This window comes from Salvelinus alpinus, chromosome 24 (genome assembly GCF_045679555.1).
Source record: "Salvelinus alpinus chromosome 24, SLU_Salpinus.1, whole genome shotgun sequence".
Taxonomy (NCBI): Eukaryota; Metazoa; Chordata; class Actinopteri; order Salmoniformes; family Salmonidae; genus Salvelinus; species Salvelinus alpinus.
Window position 1 is genome coordinate 12,941,839 of NC_092109.1, and position 17,775 is coordinate 12,959,613.

Here is a 17,775-nt window from a genome sequence, read left to right on the forward strand (position 1 = left end):
CTCACCATTATTTGACACTGGTCACCATCACTACAGTTATCATGCATGATCTTCATACAGGAATTATTTAATTCCTTTTGATGAGATTTGGTAATCTGCCAGAGATTCTGAGAATCTCGGATTCACTCTGAGGCAAATATTCCCTTGACCGTATTCTGTACCTTCTAAAGGAACTATGTGCTATGTTCAATCTGTAAAACTGAGTGAGGTGTTACAGATTATGCAATAGAAATGTAAAGGTAATTTCCGATTGAGCTGATTGATCTATGCAGCATTTACCAGGAATGTAATCTCTGCAAAAGCGGGAACGGTCCTGCTATATTACATTATTAAACCAGAACAATCCAAGATGTGGATTGAATAGAGCCCTTTGTCTACACGCAGCCCCTTGTGGAAGCTAGGCAAGTTGCAACAATACTTTCCTGAATTCAAACAACTCTTCCCCCCTCCTGGATTTACTCCCCATCCCCCCCCCTGCTTTTGAGTCTTACTTTCGGTTATTGAAAATATATTTCACAGCGATTTAGATGGTACTATGATTCTCTACACATTGCTTGTTTTATCACATATACTGAAATTAGGTGAACAATATAGAATTATATAGGAGTTAGGTGACCAATATAGAATTCCTTACAATCAAATGCCGACCGCATTATCTACCAAGAGAATTCTCTTCGATTATAATCACAGTCGTGTACATCCCCCCCAAGCAGACACCTCGACGGCCCTGAAAGAACTTCATTGGACTCTATGTAAACTGGAAACCACATATCCTGAGGCTGCATTTATTGTAGCTGGGGATTTTAACAAGGCTAATCTGAAAACAAGATTATTTTATCAGCATATCAAATGAAGGATCCGGGCTGGAAAAATTCTGGATCACTGTTACTCAAACTTCTGCGACGCATACAAAGCCCTCCCTCGCCCTCCTTTCGGCAAATCTGACCACGACTCCATTTTGTTGCTCCCAGCCTATAGACAGAAACTAAAACAGGAAACGCCCGTGCTCAGGTCTGTTCAACGCTGGTCCGACCAATCTGATTCCACTCTTCAAGATTGCTTCAATCACATGGACTGGGATATGTTCCGGATAGCGTCGAACAACAACATTGATGTATACGCTGATTCGGTGAGCGAGTTTATAAGCAAGTGCATCGGTGTTGTACACACGGCGACAATTAAAACCTTTCCCAACCAGAAACCGTGGATTGATGGCAGCATTCGCGCGAAACTGAAAGCACTGCTTTTAATTAGGGCAAGGTGACCGGAAACATGCCAGAATACAGTGTAGCTATTCCCTCCGCAAGGCAATCAAACAAGCTAAGCGTCAGTGTAGAGACAAAGTAGAGTCGCAATTCAACAGCTCAGACATGAGAGGTATATGGCAGGGTCTACAGTCAATCATGGACTACAAAAAGAAAACCAGCCCCGTCGCGGACCCCAATGTCTTGCTCCCAGACAAACTAAACAACTTCATGTTCGCTTTGAGGACAATGCAGTGCCACCGACACGGCCCGCTACCAAAACCTGCGGACTCTCCTTCACCGCAGCCAACGTGAGTAAAACATTTAAACGTGTTAACCCTCGCAAGGCTGCCGGCTCAGACGGCATCCCTAGCCGCGTCCTCAGAGCATGCGCAGACCAGCTGGCTGGTGTGTTTACGGACATATTCAATCAATCCCTACCCCAGTCTGCTGTTCCCACATGCTTCAAGAGGGCCACCATTGTTCCTGTTCCCAAGAAAGCTAAGGTAACTGGATTAAACGACTATCGCCCCATAGTACTCACTTCCGTCATCATGAAGTGCTTTGAGAGACTAGTCAAGGATCATATCATCTCCACCCTACCTGACACCCTAGACCCCTCCAATTTGCTTACCGCCCCAATAGGTCCACAGACGACGCAATCACAATCACACTGCCCTAACCCATCTGGACAAGAGGAATAACTATGTAAGAATGCTGTTCATCGACTACAGCTCAGCATTTAACACCATAGTACCCTCCAAACTCGTCATTAAGCTCGAGACCCTGGGTCTCAACCCCGCCCTGTGCAACTGGGTCCTGGACTTTGACGGGCCGCCCCAAGGTGGTGAGGGTAGGAAACAACATCTCCACCCCGCTGATCCTCAACACTGGGGCACCACAAGGGTGCGTTCTTAGCCCTCTCCTGTACTCCGTGTTCACCCATGACTGCGTGGCCATGCACGCCTCCAACTCAATCATCAAGTTTGCAGACGACACTACAGTGGTAGGCTTGATTACCAACAACGACGAGACGGCCTACAGGGAGGAGGTGAGGGCACTCGGAGTGTGGTGCCAGGAAAATAACCTCACACTCAACGTCAACAAAACAAAGGAGATGATCGCGGACTTCAGTAAACAGCAGAGGGGAACCCCCCTATCCACATCGACGGGACAGTAGTGGAGAAGGTGCAAAGATTTAAGTTCTTCGGCGTACACATCACGGACAGACTGAAATGGTCCACCCACACAGACAGTGTGGCGATGACGGCGCAACAGCACATCAGCGCCTCTTCAACCTCACGAGGCTGAAAAAATTAGGCTTGTCACCAAATACCCTCACAAACTTTTGCAGATGCACAATCGAGAGCATCCTGTCGGGCTGTATCACTGCCTGGTACGGCAATTGCTCCGCCCACAACCGCAAGGCTCTCCAGAGGGTAGTGAGGTCTGCACAATGCATCACCGGGGGAAAACTACCTGCCCTCCAGGACACCTTCAGCACCCGTTGTCACAGGAAGGCCAAAAAGATAATCAAGGACAACAACCACCCGAGCCACTGCCTGTTCACCCCGCTATCATCCAGAAGGCGAGGTCAGTACAGATGCATCAAAGCTGGGACCGAGATACTGAAAAACAGCTTTTATCTCAAGGCCATCAGACTGTTAACTTTTTTGGAATAGGGGGCAGTATTCGGAAGTTTGGATGACTGAGGTGCCCAAAGTAAACTGCCTGTTACTCAGGCCCAGAAGCTAGGATATGCATATAATTGGTAGATTTGGATAGAAAACACTCAAAAGTTTACAAAACTGGTAAAATGTCCGTGAGTATAACAGAACTGAGTAATGTCCGTGAGTATAACAGAACTGATATGGCAGGTGAAAACCTGAGGAAAATTCATCCAGGAATTGGGATATTTTTGATGTGGGTACTTTCCAATTGAATGCCTATACAGTATGTAATGGGGTAGGACCCAGATTGCAGTTCCTATGGCTTCCACTAGACGTCAACAGTCTTTAGACATTGTTTCAAGCTTGTATTCTGAAAAATGAGGAAGGATGAGACCCTAAACAGCCATCACTAACATTGAGTGGCTGCTGCCAACATACTGACTCAAATCTCTAGCCACTTTAAGACTTCTTCAGGCTAGGGTCTATTTTTCTCAATTTCCGCCTGACTGACATGCCCATGGTAAACTGCCTGTTGCTCAGGCCCTGAAGCCAGGATATGCATAAAATGGGTACCATTGGAAAGAAAACACTCTGAAGGTTGATGAAATGTTAAAATAATGTCGGAGACTATAACACAATAGATATGGTAGGAGAAAATCAAAAGAAAAACCAACCGGAAATACCTTTTTTTTGAGAGCCCATGCTTTTCCAATGGAATGTACAGTCATGGCCAAAAGTTTTGAGAATGACACAAATATACATTTTCACAAAGTCTGCTGCCTCAGTTTGTATGATGGCAATTTCCATATACTCCAGAATGTTATGAAGAGTGATCAGATGAATTGTAATTAATTGCAAAGTCCCTCTTTGCCATGCAAATGAACTGAATCCCCCAAAAACATTTCCACTGCATTTCAGCCCTGCCACAAAAGGACCAGCTGACATCATGTCAGTGATTCTCTCGTTAACACAGATGTGAGTGTTGACGAGGACAAGGCTGGAGATCACGCTGTCATGCTGATTGAGTTCGAATAACAGACTGGAAGCTTCAAAAGGAGGGTGGTGCTTGGATTCATTGATCTTCCTCTGTCAAACATGGTTACCTGCAAGGAAACACGTGCCGTCATCATTGCTTTGCACAAAAAGGGCTTCACAGGCAAGGATATTGCTGCCAGTAAGATTGCACCTAATTCAACCATTTATCGGATCATCAAGAACTTCAAGGAGAGCGGTTCAATTGTTGTGAAGAAGGCTTCAGGGCGCCCAAGAAAGTCCAGCAAGCACCAGGACCATCTCCTACGGTTGATTCAGCTGCGGGATCGGGGCACCACCAGTACAGAGCTTGCTCAGGAATGGCAGCAGGCAGGTGTGAGTGCATCTGCATGCACAGTGAGGCAAATACTTTTGGAGGATGGCCTGGTGTCAAGAAGGGCAGCAAAGAAGCCAATTCTCTCCAGGAAAAACATCAGGGACAGACTGATATTCTGCAAAAGGTACAGGGATTGGACTGCCGAGGACTGGGGTCATTTTCATTTTCAAGTCATTTTCTCTGATGAATCCGCTTTCCGATTGTTTGGGGCATTCGGGGAAAAAAGCTTGTCCGGAGAAGACAAGGTGAGCGCTACCATCAGTCCTGTGTCATGCCAACAGTAAAGCATCCTGAGACCATTCATGTGTGGGGTTGCTTCTCAGCCAAGGGAGTGGGCTCACTCACAATATTGCCTAAGAACACAGCCATGAATAATGAATGGAACCAACACATCCTCCGAGAGCAACTTCTCCCAACCATCCAGGAACAGTTTGGCGATGAACAATGCCTTTTCCAGCATGATGGAGCACCTTGCCATAAGGCAAAAGTGATAAGTGGCTCGGGGAACAAAACATCGATATTTTGGGTCCATGGGCAGGAAACTCCTCAGACCTTAATCCCATTGAGATCTTGTGGTCAATCCTCAAGAGGCGGGTGGACAAACAAAACCCCACAAATTTTGACCAACTCCAAGCATTGATTATGCAAGAATGGGCTGCCATCAGTCAGAATGTGGCCCAGAAGTTGATTGACAGCATGCCAGGATGGATTGCAGAGGTCTTGAAAAAGAAGGGTCAACACTGCAAATATTGACTCTTTGCATCAACTTCATGTAATTGTCAATAAAAGCCTTTGACACTTATGAAATGCTTGTAATTATACTTCAGTATTCCATGGTATCACCTGACAAAAATATCTAAAGACACTGAAGCAGCAAACTTTGTGGAAATTAATATTTGTGTCATTCTCAAAACTTTTGGCCACGACTGTATAGGGAAATAATTAAATCTAGCTCCCAGTATGCAATTCCTATGGCTTCCGCTAGGTGTCAGTAGTCTTTGTTCAAGGTTTCAGGCTTGTTTCTTCCAAAATGAGTAAGAAATCTGAGTTTTACTACAGGGACACAGACTTGGAAATTCGTGTATGCGTGCGCGACGAAGAGGACACGCCCCTGCTAATATCGTTTTCCTATTGAACATACTTCTTTCCGTATTAAATATTATAGTTTAATTACATTTTAGGGTATCTGACGATTGAATAGAAACGTATTTTGACTTGTTTATACAAAGTTTAGGGGTAGCTTTTTGGATTCCTTTCTCTGCAAGTTGAACGAGTGGATTACTCAAATCGATGGCGCCAACTAAACTGACTTTTTGGGATATAAAGAAGAATTTTATCTAACAAAACAACACTACATGTTGTAGCTGGAACCCTTTGGATGACAAAACAGAGGAAGATTTTCAAAAAGTAAGTGAATATTTAATCGCTATTTGTGAATTTATGAAACCTGGTGGAAAAATATTTTGATGTGGTGCGCCGTCCTCAAACAATCGCATGGCATGCTTTCGCGGTAAAGCCTACTGTAAATCAGACAGTGCAGTTAGATTAACAAGAATTTAAGCTTTTAACTGATATAAGACACTTGTATTTACCTAAATGTTTAATATCCAGAATTTTCATGATTATTTATTTCACCGGAAGTTGTCCCGCTACAGGGACGCCTAGCCTTTTAACCTCTGTGAACAGCTATGTGAATCATTTTGAGCAATAGTGAACCTAATAGATTCAAACATTAGGGGGAAAATCATCCCATCCAGGTGATTTGCCTTTATTCATGCTATCTAATGTGAGAGATTTGGGCTCCCAGTGAGGTGGCTTCCTCTGTTGAGAGAAGAGGAGTTTAGTCTGGCTTGAAACGGCAAAATCCCTGCTGCAGTGTGTGCAAACCTGGTCAAGAACTACAGGAAACGTATGATCTCTGTAATTGCAAACAAAGGTTTCTGTACCAAATATTAAGATCTGCTTTTCTGATGTATCAAATACTTATGTCATGCAATAAAATGCAAATTAATTACTTAAAAATCATACAATGTGATTTTCTGGATTTTTGTTTTAGATTCCGTCTCTCACAGTTGAAGTGTACCTATGATAAAAATTACAGACCTCTACATGCTTTGTAAGTAGGAAAACCTGCAAAATCGGCAGTGTATCAAATACTTGTTCTCCCCACTGTACGTTGATGTAGGGTTGGTGCTGGAGATGATGAATATGGCGTTGATTTGCCTTTAAGGTATCAATAAATAAAACAATTAAGTAAAGCTCTCAAAGGAGAAAAGAATAATGCCGTATCCAAACGGATTACACATTTACCCAGCTCTTATCAATTAAAAAATGACAGTGCATGAAGATTAGAGTTATTTCGGAAAAAAGAAAGTCAATGTTTTTCCACTTGGAACCGACAGCTTCCTTGACCTTACTCATAATTTCCTTTGTCCGTTAAGGTGGTGGAATTATCAGGGAATTAAGAAAAGGAACCTGTCGGTTCCAAGTGGAAAAACATTTACTTTATTTTTTCCGAAATAACTCAACTGTATTGAGAATTCAGGCGGAAACAGTTACTATTTCTCAAATAACCATCTACGGTAAATGAAATATTTTAATTCCTTGTGGAACATAGCCATGTATGAATAATCTACAGTGAAACCAATTTTAAAATGCTGTCAAATATATCAACAATGTACCCTCTATAGCCCTCCTCACCTCAGTACAGTACATCTGGTGCCTGGACCTGAACAAGTACCCAATCATCACAGTGGGGAACTCATGCTTTATTGCCTTTGACATGTCACTTTTTTGGTCTAGGAATCGCTGATAGTGTATGAGCGACTAACCCTCCTTCTCGCCTCTCTCTACTGAGGTCAAAAAAGAGACCCAAAGCACTGGAAAACTCAGCCAGGTGTTTTACATTTGGGAAGAGGGCTTGTAAAAGTGGTTGCTATGGGTAACCGTGTGTTATTTTCATGAGGAATGGGAGACTGTGTCAGGGCCTATCACACCAGTGCTCCACTCATTAATTTGAGGAGGGCCCGTAGGTCTAGTATTCAGGCCAAAAACTGAGGTTTCCCACCCGGCCCCCTGCATGTGGAACCATAGATGTATGGCAGTCTTATGGGATCATTATCGCACTAGGGACTTACATGCATTCTGTTTTTCCATTTTCCTACTGCCTCATTATGGTGACATACGGCACACTTCAAAGATATCCCTATTTTTGCCAGCTAACCGTGTTACATAGAGATTTCATGAAAAATATGGCTTTGCAAGAAGTGTTCCTATGTGACGGTCTGGGGCTCTCATTGTTAGATGGAGTCTAATACCTCATTCAAAGACTTGGGACTATTTCATCTGTATCGCTGAAGCGTTACAGATTGCGCAATTTAAAGGGGAAATCTGCAGTTGCTACATACATTTATTGAAATAACTTATAAATGCCTTATGAGATTAGTTAAACTACCGTACCCCATCAGAACCCAAAATATAAGCTTGTTTTACTGCAATGTTTGTAAACAAAGTAAATGTAAACAAACACTATGTAGCCTAAAAACATGATAAAAACTATAATTTTGATATCATGCATGGTCAGGCTTTGCATCCAGAGCTCTGTCTATGAGTAGTTACATTTCTCCAGCCCCATCCCTTCGTTTTTTACTGAAACAGGGGCGGGGAAAAAGCTTTGTCATTGTTTCAACTGCTGATTGACGCTTTAAAGGTAATTTCCGATTGAGCCTACATATGCAGCCGTGAATGCAGTCTCCGCTAACGCAGGAACATTGCCTTTAAATTTAAATCATCCTGTAACGCTGAATGGATTTAGTAGAGCCTTTGGCTTCTGACTGCTGCAGATCAAGTTAGTCTCTCTCTCTCAAGTGAACAGAAAGTGAAACCCAACAAGCTGTCACCATGATTGTGTTCATTAGGGCATGCAATGGAACATAAAAAAATATATATATATATACTGTATGTTCACTAATTGGAAACAGACTGTTTCAGTCTGTTTTGTTCCACTTGTTATTTTTATTTGTTATTTATTCTTTGTGTCACAATTTTTAAATGTTTTATTAAATTCTTTATCTTATCTTTAACTCTACATTGTTGGAAATGGACCCGTAAGTAAGTGTTTCACTGTTAGTCTACACCTGTTGTCTATGAAGCATGTGACAAATAAAATTGTATTTGATTTGATGAAAGACACCGGTCCTCTAAACCAACTAGGTAGCTCTCCTATCCCAAAACCAAGGTCCCTCAACTCCAAGAAAACTGCTGACACTTTAGAAACAACTACCTCTTTTAAAACAAACGCTCAGTTGTACCCCAATTTCATGGCTGACCTGTGACCTGGCAGTAATATATAGGGCTGTCTGTGATATCACGTTTTCTCTGAGAGCCAATCAGAGTGCTTGTTAGAGGGAGCCGCGCCCTCTTAATGAGCATACCTGGGGCTGGTTATTGCCCTAATAAAGATGGGGGGTGGCGACTGAGGGTGTTGCATAATAAGGTGATTTGAGACTGAAAGTTTTGTGTGGAGCCTTAGGAAAGGACATTTTCTTAGAAAATTTTAAGCAACTGTCTTTAGTGTGATAAAATGTTAGTGTCACTACCCCATCAGCTGTGTAGTTATTGCTTCTTCAATACAGTCTCATATTGTGTGTACTTTTTGTAGCTGTTTTTAAATGTCACTTTTGAAGAGGAAGACATTCTTGAAGAAGATGATTTACTGTAGGTGTTTTGAACTTTTTTGAACTTTACAGTGCATAGTTTGAATCAAATAGTGTACCTAGACACATAATTTCCACACTTATTCATTTGCATTTCAAACAATCATACACACACACACACACACACATGCTTTTCTTTTCCCATGATCTGTATAACAGGCACAACTAGCTGAAAAGGTTCTATCATTCCAATGCTTTATCCAAACAGCATCATGTATCCCTCTGAAGTTTTTTAAAATTTAAAGTTAGATTTTATTTAGTCCTACTTCTTTAACTCAGATTTTTGATTGAGATGGAGATGTGAATCCAACATATCAATAGTTAATTGGCAGACAAACTGGAATTAAAGCTGGACTACATCAGCTGCACAGATGGAACTATTCAAGCAAAGATACATCTCCTTCAAATGTTGATATTTGGTTGCGTTGACAACCAAACACACTTCAATATCCAGTTTATCTACAAATTAATAATTGATACGTTGGATTCACATTTCCATCTCAACCAAAAATCGAATAAAACTTGAAATGCACTTTAAGTCAAGTTTGACTTGATTAAGTCCTATTCTTTAAATGTGCTACACAGGATTACATTTTTTAAATTTTATTGTAATTTCAGAGAAAGATTTCTCCCGCCGGAGCATCATATGTTGTCAAAATGGGAACGCTGTTCTGACTTTGTGACTGTGTTATTTAGTGGAAATCGTTTCCTATTTGAAAAAATTCTACACTGTTCAATTTCAGTTTATGTGAGAAAACAAACACTGAATAGTGTAGGGAATCATTGTAAAGTCTAAACCGCTGTGAAATACATTTTCAATAACAGAAAATAGATTTTTACAGCTGTTTGAAGCTGGTGTACCAAAACTGGTGTACCAAAACTTTTGGTTTTGGTCAACAACAAAAAAATTGCAGCAGTGCTACCTGCTAGCAGTCATCTTCTCTGATTGATTGATGTTGTTAAGTAACATAATAGATGCAAAGCATTCAATATTTTAATTCATGCACTTCGAAATACATTTTCCAACTTTGCCCCAGAAGCAACTTAAAATGTATACGTTTATGGTTCGGAATATGGGATGCCAAGGTCAGATTTGTCCATTTTCTGTTCCAGTTAAAACCTCTTAAGGATCTATCCCTTTTTTCCCAATTTTCGCCTAAAATGACATACCCAAATCTAACTGCCTGTAACTCAGGCAGGAATGTAGGATAATATAACACAATAGATCTGGTAAAAGATAATACAAAGAAAAACCAACTGTTCTTTTGTATTTTTTTGTACCATCATCTTTGAAATGCAAGAGAAAGGCCATAATGTAGAATTCCAGCCCAACTGCAATTTAGATTTTGGCCACTAGATGGCAGCAGTGTATGGGCAAAGTTTTAGACTGATCCAATGAACCATTGCATTTCTGTTCAAAATGTTGTATCAAGACTGCCCAAATGTGCCTAATTTGTTTATTAAATGGTTGTTCAGATTCAACTAGATATGTGGACTATACTTTTTAAATGGCTAGCTCAGAGTATGAGCTTTCCAAAAGTTGTTTATATATTATAGAAATCAGTCCTTTCGGGTGCCCAGATAATTTATTTATAAATCCCATCATTAGATGGTTCAGGAGTTTGGTTTCTCAAGGGACTCCATAGACCAGCATAGCTGACCTAAGATGTAAATATAGAAAAAAAGGAGTTGCCTGGTAATGTGCATGTATCTTTCAAGTCTTGGAATGTTCTTTCCATGACATCGGTAAGGGTATGGATTTCACATTTTGACCATTGGGGGGATGCAAAAGGCCACCCTCCTGATCGCAAGGCATTATTGTGAAATATTGGAGTATGGGCATACCATTTAGAATCCTGTCTTAACCAATTTAGGATGGGGCAAAATTGGAGTGCCTGGAAAATCTATTTAAAGTTTGGTATGGATGGTCCTCCTTTACTTCTTTGTAAATGTGTTAATTGTATCTTGTCATACACATTTTGAAACCGCACTATGAATTTGATCTCAATAGCCAGAAGTCGGAGCCATGGTAAACATTGAACTAAAGAAATTCAGCCCTGGCAATAAATTCATTTTGTCAATAGGTATTATCCCGGTAAAACAAATGGGATGTTATTCAATCTACTGAGGTTGGATTTAATTGATTTGAGCTTCCTGTTATTTCTGTCAATTGTTTTATCTTAGGAAGGAAATACATCTAGTCCGAAATATTTAAAATGGGAAACGATTGGGATTCCTTAAGTAGAGATGGTCCTCCAAGAGGGTCTTGAGAGGCAGTAGGACAGAATTTGTAAGATTAACTTTATCATTTGAGATGAAGCTGAATGTATCTATGATCTTCAATGTGTTTTGGAGCAATTGAGATACATTGTGTAGACATAGTAAAATATCATCAGAGTGTAATGGGATGAAGTGATCAGTACATTTGAGGAAATTGGTGTTAATTCCATCGATTGAAAAATTGCCTAGGCCAGGGGTTCCATGGGTAATAAGCAAAGGAGAAATTGGATCGCCTTGTATGCTGCTTCTAGTGATTCTGAATGGAGCAGAGCAGATTTAGCCTGTTATAACTATAGCTGAGGGATTGACATATATATATATATTTTTATCATATTAGAGAAATTGGAGCCAATTCCCATATGTTCCAAGACAGACCAGCAATATGACCATTCTAGTCTACCAAAGCTTTTTCTGCATCGAGAGATAATATACAGCCCAAGAAACTGTTATTTCTGATGAAGCATCTAAGATAATTTATAGTCGATGGAGGTTATCTGAGGATAAAAACTTTTTAACAAACCTGCTTTGGTCAGTGTGGACCAATTTGGGTAAGTAAGTCTTGAGACAGGAGGACAACACTGGGTGGCATCCTTACCTTTTTTTATATAAAATCAAAATTGGTGCTGTATTCACATCTCTCCCAAATGAACCTTTGTGAACGGCTGTATTATTCATTTTGAGCAATAGTGGACCTAACTGATTCCCAAATTGTCAATAGACCTCAGGAGGAATCCCATCTCATCCATGTGATTTGTCTTTATTTATGCTGTCCAGTGCTCTTTTGAGTTCATTGAGAGAGATTTGGGCTCCCAGCAAGATGGCTTCCTCTGTTGACAGAAGGGGAGTTCTTAATTATTTTAGAAAGTCTGGCTTGGTGTGATTTACAATCAGAGGTGTACAGTTCTTTATAGAAGCGGGAGAATCTTTGATTGATTCATTTGGGTTCTGATAGTAATTCCCCTGTTTCAGAATCAATAGTTGCTATATCAGATAATTGATCATTACTGCGTAGCTTGTTGGCCAGTAAACGACTAGGACGGTTACCATGGAAGTAATGGTTGAGTCTAACTCGATGGATGGCAAATTCTTCTCTCTGTCTTATGAATAAATGAAGCTCTGTCTTAACTTTAGAAAGAGTAATAGCTACCTGGTCTGGAGTGTTTGTTTAGAACGCTCTAACACATTTAACAACATTTCTTTAATTGTGATATACTCAACTCAGATGCAAATACAGTTGCGTTATTTTGAATAAACCCTTTAGTAGCATCACATATTATTTTTATTGATCATTGTGAATTAATTTAGTTCAATTTGAAATTGATCACAGAATGTAGGATTTTGTAGAAATGAAACAATGAAATTCCATTTTGTGTCTCTTTTAGTATATTCTAAGACTTAAGTTGGCCTTAGTAAGCGTGGTGGTCAGACAAGCTCGTATGTTGAGAGGTGTAGATAATAGCATGAAATCAATTCGTGAGGATGTTTTGTGCCTGTTTGAGTAGAAAGTGCACTATTTTGCTTTAGGATTATGTGCTCGCCAGGCATCAATGAGGTTGTAATTAGAGAGCATATGCTAGAAAGCCTTGGTTGCGTGTGGATTGTAGTTTGTCTTATTAGATTTGTCTCGCATATCCAAAATGGCATTCATGTCTGTCCCTATAACCAGATGCAATTCAGTTGATTCTAACGATAGACTATAGTTTTTTTCTGATGATGATATAACGTTGAATATCTGACATTTTTTTAAAGGTACAACTTCTCTGTACACATGTCTATGGTGAAAATTGGTTACCATGTTGACATAATCCTGTGGTTTAAATTTCACCCTCAAAACAACAGTTGATTACTTTTTCAAATCCAATGTATTATCCGTGTAGATTCCATGTCACAATACATTGACAAATTACATTGAAACAATGTTTATTCATCCAGTTTGTGGCCAGTGGGCAGCTCCTTCTCATGGTCTCTACTAAAACGCTGTCATATTGAAGTATACATGACAGATGGTCAGACTAACTCCTTTCAAGTTTGACCAGAAACAAACAGTAAAACCTATTGGCCCGCATCTGGCTGCAGCTTTGAAACACTCTGCAAGATATCTAAACGCGCCTTGATATAACCCAGGTTCATTTCCTATGGCTGGTACATGGGGTTGGTGATTTACGGTATGTTGCAGTATATTGTTTTGGCAGGATGTTAAAAGATGAATATGTGTAAATGTGAATATGGACAATAAGTCATGGAATGGAACAATTTCACAAACAATAGCCACCACAATGTACAAGGAGAATCATCCCCAGTTACATGTCTATTAAAACAAAAGCTCCATTCCCCAGCCATACTGGGCCTGTATAATCGTTCACTAGCATGAGATGAAGAGGTTGTTGGCTGCACAGAGGAAGTGACTCACTGGTAGCCTGTTACTGAAGACGCCACATTGTGAGTATAAGCAGGGACCCAAGTGAGATCATGTCATAATGGCTCTCTCTCACACACACACACGCACGCACGCACGCACACACACACACACACACACACACACACACACACACACACACACACACACACACACACACACACACACACACACACACACACACACACACACACACACACACACACACACACACACACACACACACACACACACACACACACACACACACACACACACACACACACAAAACAGGCGTTGCGCAGGGGATTTGCCTTTATTCATGCTATCCAATGCCCTTTGGAGTTTATTGAGAGATTTGGGTTCCCAGTGAGATGGTTTCCTCTGTTGAGAGAGGTGTTCTTATGTCACGCCCTGACCTTAGAGATCTTTTTTATGTCTCTATGTTGGTTTGGTCAGGGCGTGAGTTGGGGTGGGCATTCTATGTTCTGTGTTCTATGTTTTGTATTTCTTTGTTGGTTGGCCAGGTGTGGTTCTCAATCAGAGGCAGCTGTCTATCGTTGTCTCTGATTGAGAACCATACTTAGCTCTTGCCCACATTGTTTTTGTGGGTAGTTGTTTTCTGTTTTGTGTCTGCACCAGACAGGACTGTTTCGTTTCGTTCACTCTCGTTGTTTTTTGTTGTTTCAGTGTTCAGTTTATCTATAAAATTACAATGAACACTTACCACGTTGCGTTTTGGTCACCTTCTGTCCAGGTCGAACGTTACAGAACTACCCACCACCAAAGGACCAAGCAGCGTGGTGGAATGGACTCCTGTACATGGGAGGAAATCTTGGACGGCAAAGGACCCTGGGCACAGCCGGGAGAGTATCGCCGTCCTAAAGAGGAGCTGGAGGCAGCTAAAGCGGAGCGGCGACGCTACGAGGAAACGTAGCATCGCCAGTTGGCTCGAGGAAACGTGCACGAGAGGCAGCCCCATATTTTTTTTTTGCGGGGGGCACACGAGGAGATTGGCGGAGTCAGGTTGGAGACCTGAGCCAACTCCCCGTGCTTACCGTGGCGAGCGTCGTACTGGTCAGGCACCGTGTTATGCGGTGGAGCGCACGGTGCCTCCAGTATGTGTTCTTAGCCCGGTGCGCTATATCCCAGCTCCTCGCATCGGCCGGGCTAGAGTGGGCATCGAGCCAGGACGGAGTGTGCCAGCCCTGCTCTCCAGGCCTCCAGTACGTCTCCTCGGCCCGGGTTATCGTGCGCCGGCTCTGCGCACTGTGTCTCCAGTGCGTCTGCACAGCCCAGTGCGTTCTGTGCCTGTGACCCGCACGTGCAGGGCCAAAGTCACCATCCAGCCAGGACGGGTGGTGCAGGCTCTTAGCTCGAGACCTCCAGTGCGCCTCCCCGGCCCAGTGTACCCGGTGCCTCGGCCAAGGACAAGGCCTCCTGCATGTCTCCCCAGCCTGGTGAGTCCTGTGCCTGTGCTAAGCCCTAACCCTCCTGCATGTCTCCCCAGCCTGGTGAGTCCTGTGCCTTCTCCCAGAGTGAAGCCTCCAGTGATGATCCATGGCACGAAGCCTCCAGTGATGATCCATGGCACGAAGCCTCCAGTGATGATCCATGGCATGAAGCCTCCAGTGAGGATCCATGGCACGAACCCTCCAGTGAGGATCCATGGCACGAAGCCTCCAGTGAGGATCCATGGCACGAAGCCTCCAGTGATGATCCATGACACGAAGCCTCCAGTGATGATCCATGGCACGAAGCCTCCAGTGAGGATCCATGGCACGAAGCCTCCAGTGATGATCAATGGCACGAAGCCTCCAGTGATGATCCATGGCAAGAAGCCTCCAGTGATGATCCATGGCACGAAGCCTCCAGTGATGATCCATGGCACGAAGCCTCCAGTGAGGATCAATGGCACGAAGCCTCCAGTGATGATCCATGACACGAAGCCTCCAGTGATGATCCATGGCATGAAGCCTCCAGTGATGATCCATGGCACGAAGCCTCCAGTAAGGATCCATGGCACGAAGCCTCCAGTGATGATCAATGGCACGAAGCCTCCAGTGTTGATCCATGGCACGAAGCCTCCAGTGATGATCCATGGCACGAAGCCTCCAGTAAGGATCCATGGCACGAAGCCTCCAGTGATGATCCATGGCATGAAGCCTCCAGTGATGATCCATGGCACGAAGCCTCCAGTGAGGATCCATGGCACGAAGCCTCCAGTGAGGAGTTATGGCACGAGGCCTCCAAAGAAGGCCGTCAGTCCGGAGCTTCCAGCGACACCCTCCAGGCCGGAGCTTCCAGCGACGCCCTTCAGTCCGGAGCCTCCAGCGACGCCCTCTAGTCCGGAGCCTCCAGCGACGCCCTCTAGTCCGGAACCTCCAGCGACGCCCTCCAGTCCGGAGCCGCCAGAGTCTCCCTCCTGTCCGGAGCCGCCAGAGTCTCCCTCCTGTCCGGAGCCGCCAGAGTCACCCTCCTGTCCGGAGCCGCCAGAGGGTCCCCAGTCCAGGGTCGGCGGCGAGGGTCCCCGCTCCAGAGGCGCCACCTAAGTGGGCCAAGCCTAAGGTGGAGCGGGGTCCACGTCCCGCACCAGAGCCGCCACCGCGGATAGATGCCCACCCAGACTCTCCCCTATAGATTTAGGTTTTGCGGCCGGAGTACGCACCTTTGGGGGGGGGGGGGGGGGTCACTGTCTTAGAGATCCTTTTTATGTCTCTATGTTGGTTTGGTCAGGGCGTGAGTTGGGGTGGGCATTCTATGTTCTGTGTTCTATGTTTTTTTTATTTCTTTGTTGGTTGGCCGGGTGTGGTTCTCAATCAGAGGCAGCTGTCTATCGTTGTCTCTGATTGAGAACCATACTTAGGTAGCTCTTGCCCACATGGGTTTTGTGGGTAGTTGTTTTCTGTTTTGTGTCTGCACCAGACAGGACTGTTTCGTTTCGTTCACCCTCGTTGTTGTTTTTTGTTGTGTCAGTGTTCAGTTTATCTATAAAATTACAATGAACACTTACCATGCTGTGTTTTGTTCACCTTCTTTCCAGGACGAACGTTACATCTTAATTATTTTAGAAAGGACTTCGTCTGGCTTGGTGTGATTTACAATCAGAGGTATACAGTTCCATGTAGAAGCGGGAGAACCTTTGATTGATTCATTTGGGTTCTGATAGTAATTCCCCTGTTTCAGATGCAATAGTTGCTATATCAGATAATTGATCATTACTGCGTAGCTTGTTGGCCGGTAAATGACTAGGATGATTACCATGGAGGTAATGGTTGAGTCTAACTCGATGGATGGAAAAGGCTGCTCTCTGTCTTATCAGTAAATGAAGTTCTGTCTTGGCTTTAGAAAGAGTAATAGCTACCTGGTCTATAAAGAGTTTTTGTTGAGAATGCTCTAACACAGTTAACATTTCAAATTTGTATATCTTCTTTAATTGTGATTTATTCAAGCCAGATGCAAATGTAGTTGCATTATTCTTTATAAAATTGAATCTGGGGGTCGTCAACTTAATATTTATTGATCATTATGAATGAATTTAGTTTGTTTCAAATTGATCACAGAATGTAGGATTTTGTAGAAATGAAACATGAAACGCCATCTTGTGACTCTTTATGTAGATTCTAAGATTTGAAGTTGGCAATAGTAAGTTTGGTGGTCAGGTATGGTGAATTTCTATTTTCTTGATTAAAGCAAATGGAGGTGTAGATGATAGTATAAATCAACTTGTGACAATGTTTTATGCCGTTTGAGTAGAAAAGTGTACTCTTTTGCTTTAGAATTATGTGATCGCCAGGCATCAATGAGGTTGTAATCAGAGAGTATATGCTGGAGAGCTTTGGTTGTGTGTGGATTGTCTTGCATGTCCAAAATGGCATTCATGTCTGTCCCAATAACCAGATGGAATTCATTTAATTCTAACGATAGACCATTGTTTTTTTTCTGATAGTGGATATAAAGTTGAAGATCTGACGCTGTTTCAAAGGTACAAATTCAACATATTTTATATAAGGTTTGTCTATGTTGAAAATTGGTTACCATGATCTTGAGATCACTAATGGCGCCGGAGGAAATGGTTGCCGTTTTACGGGCTCCTAACCAA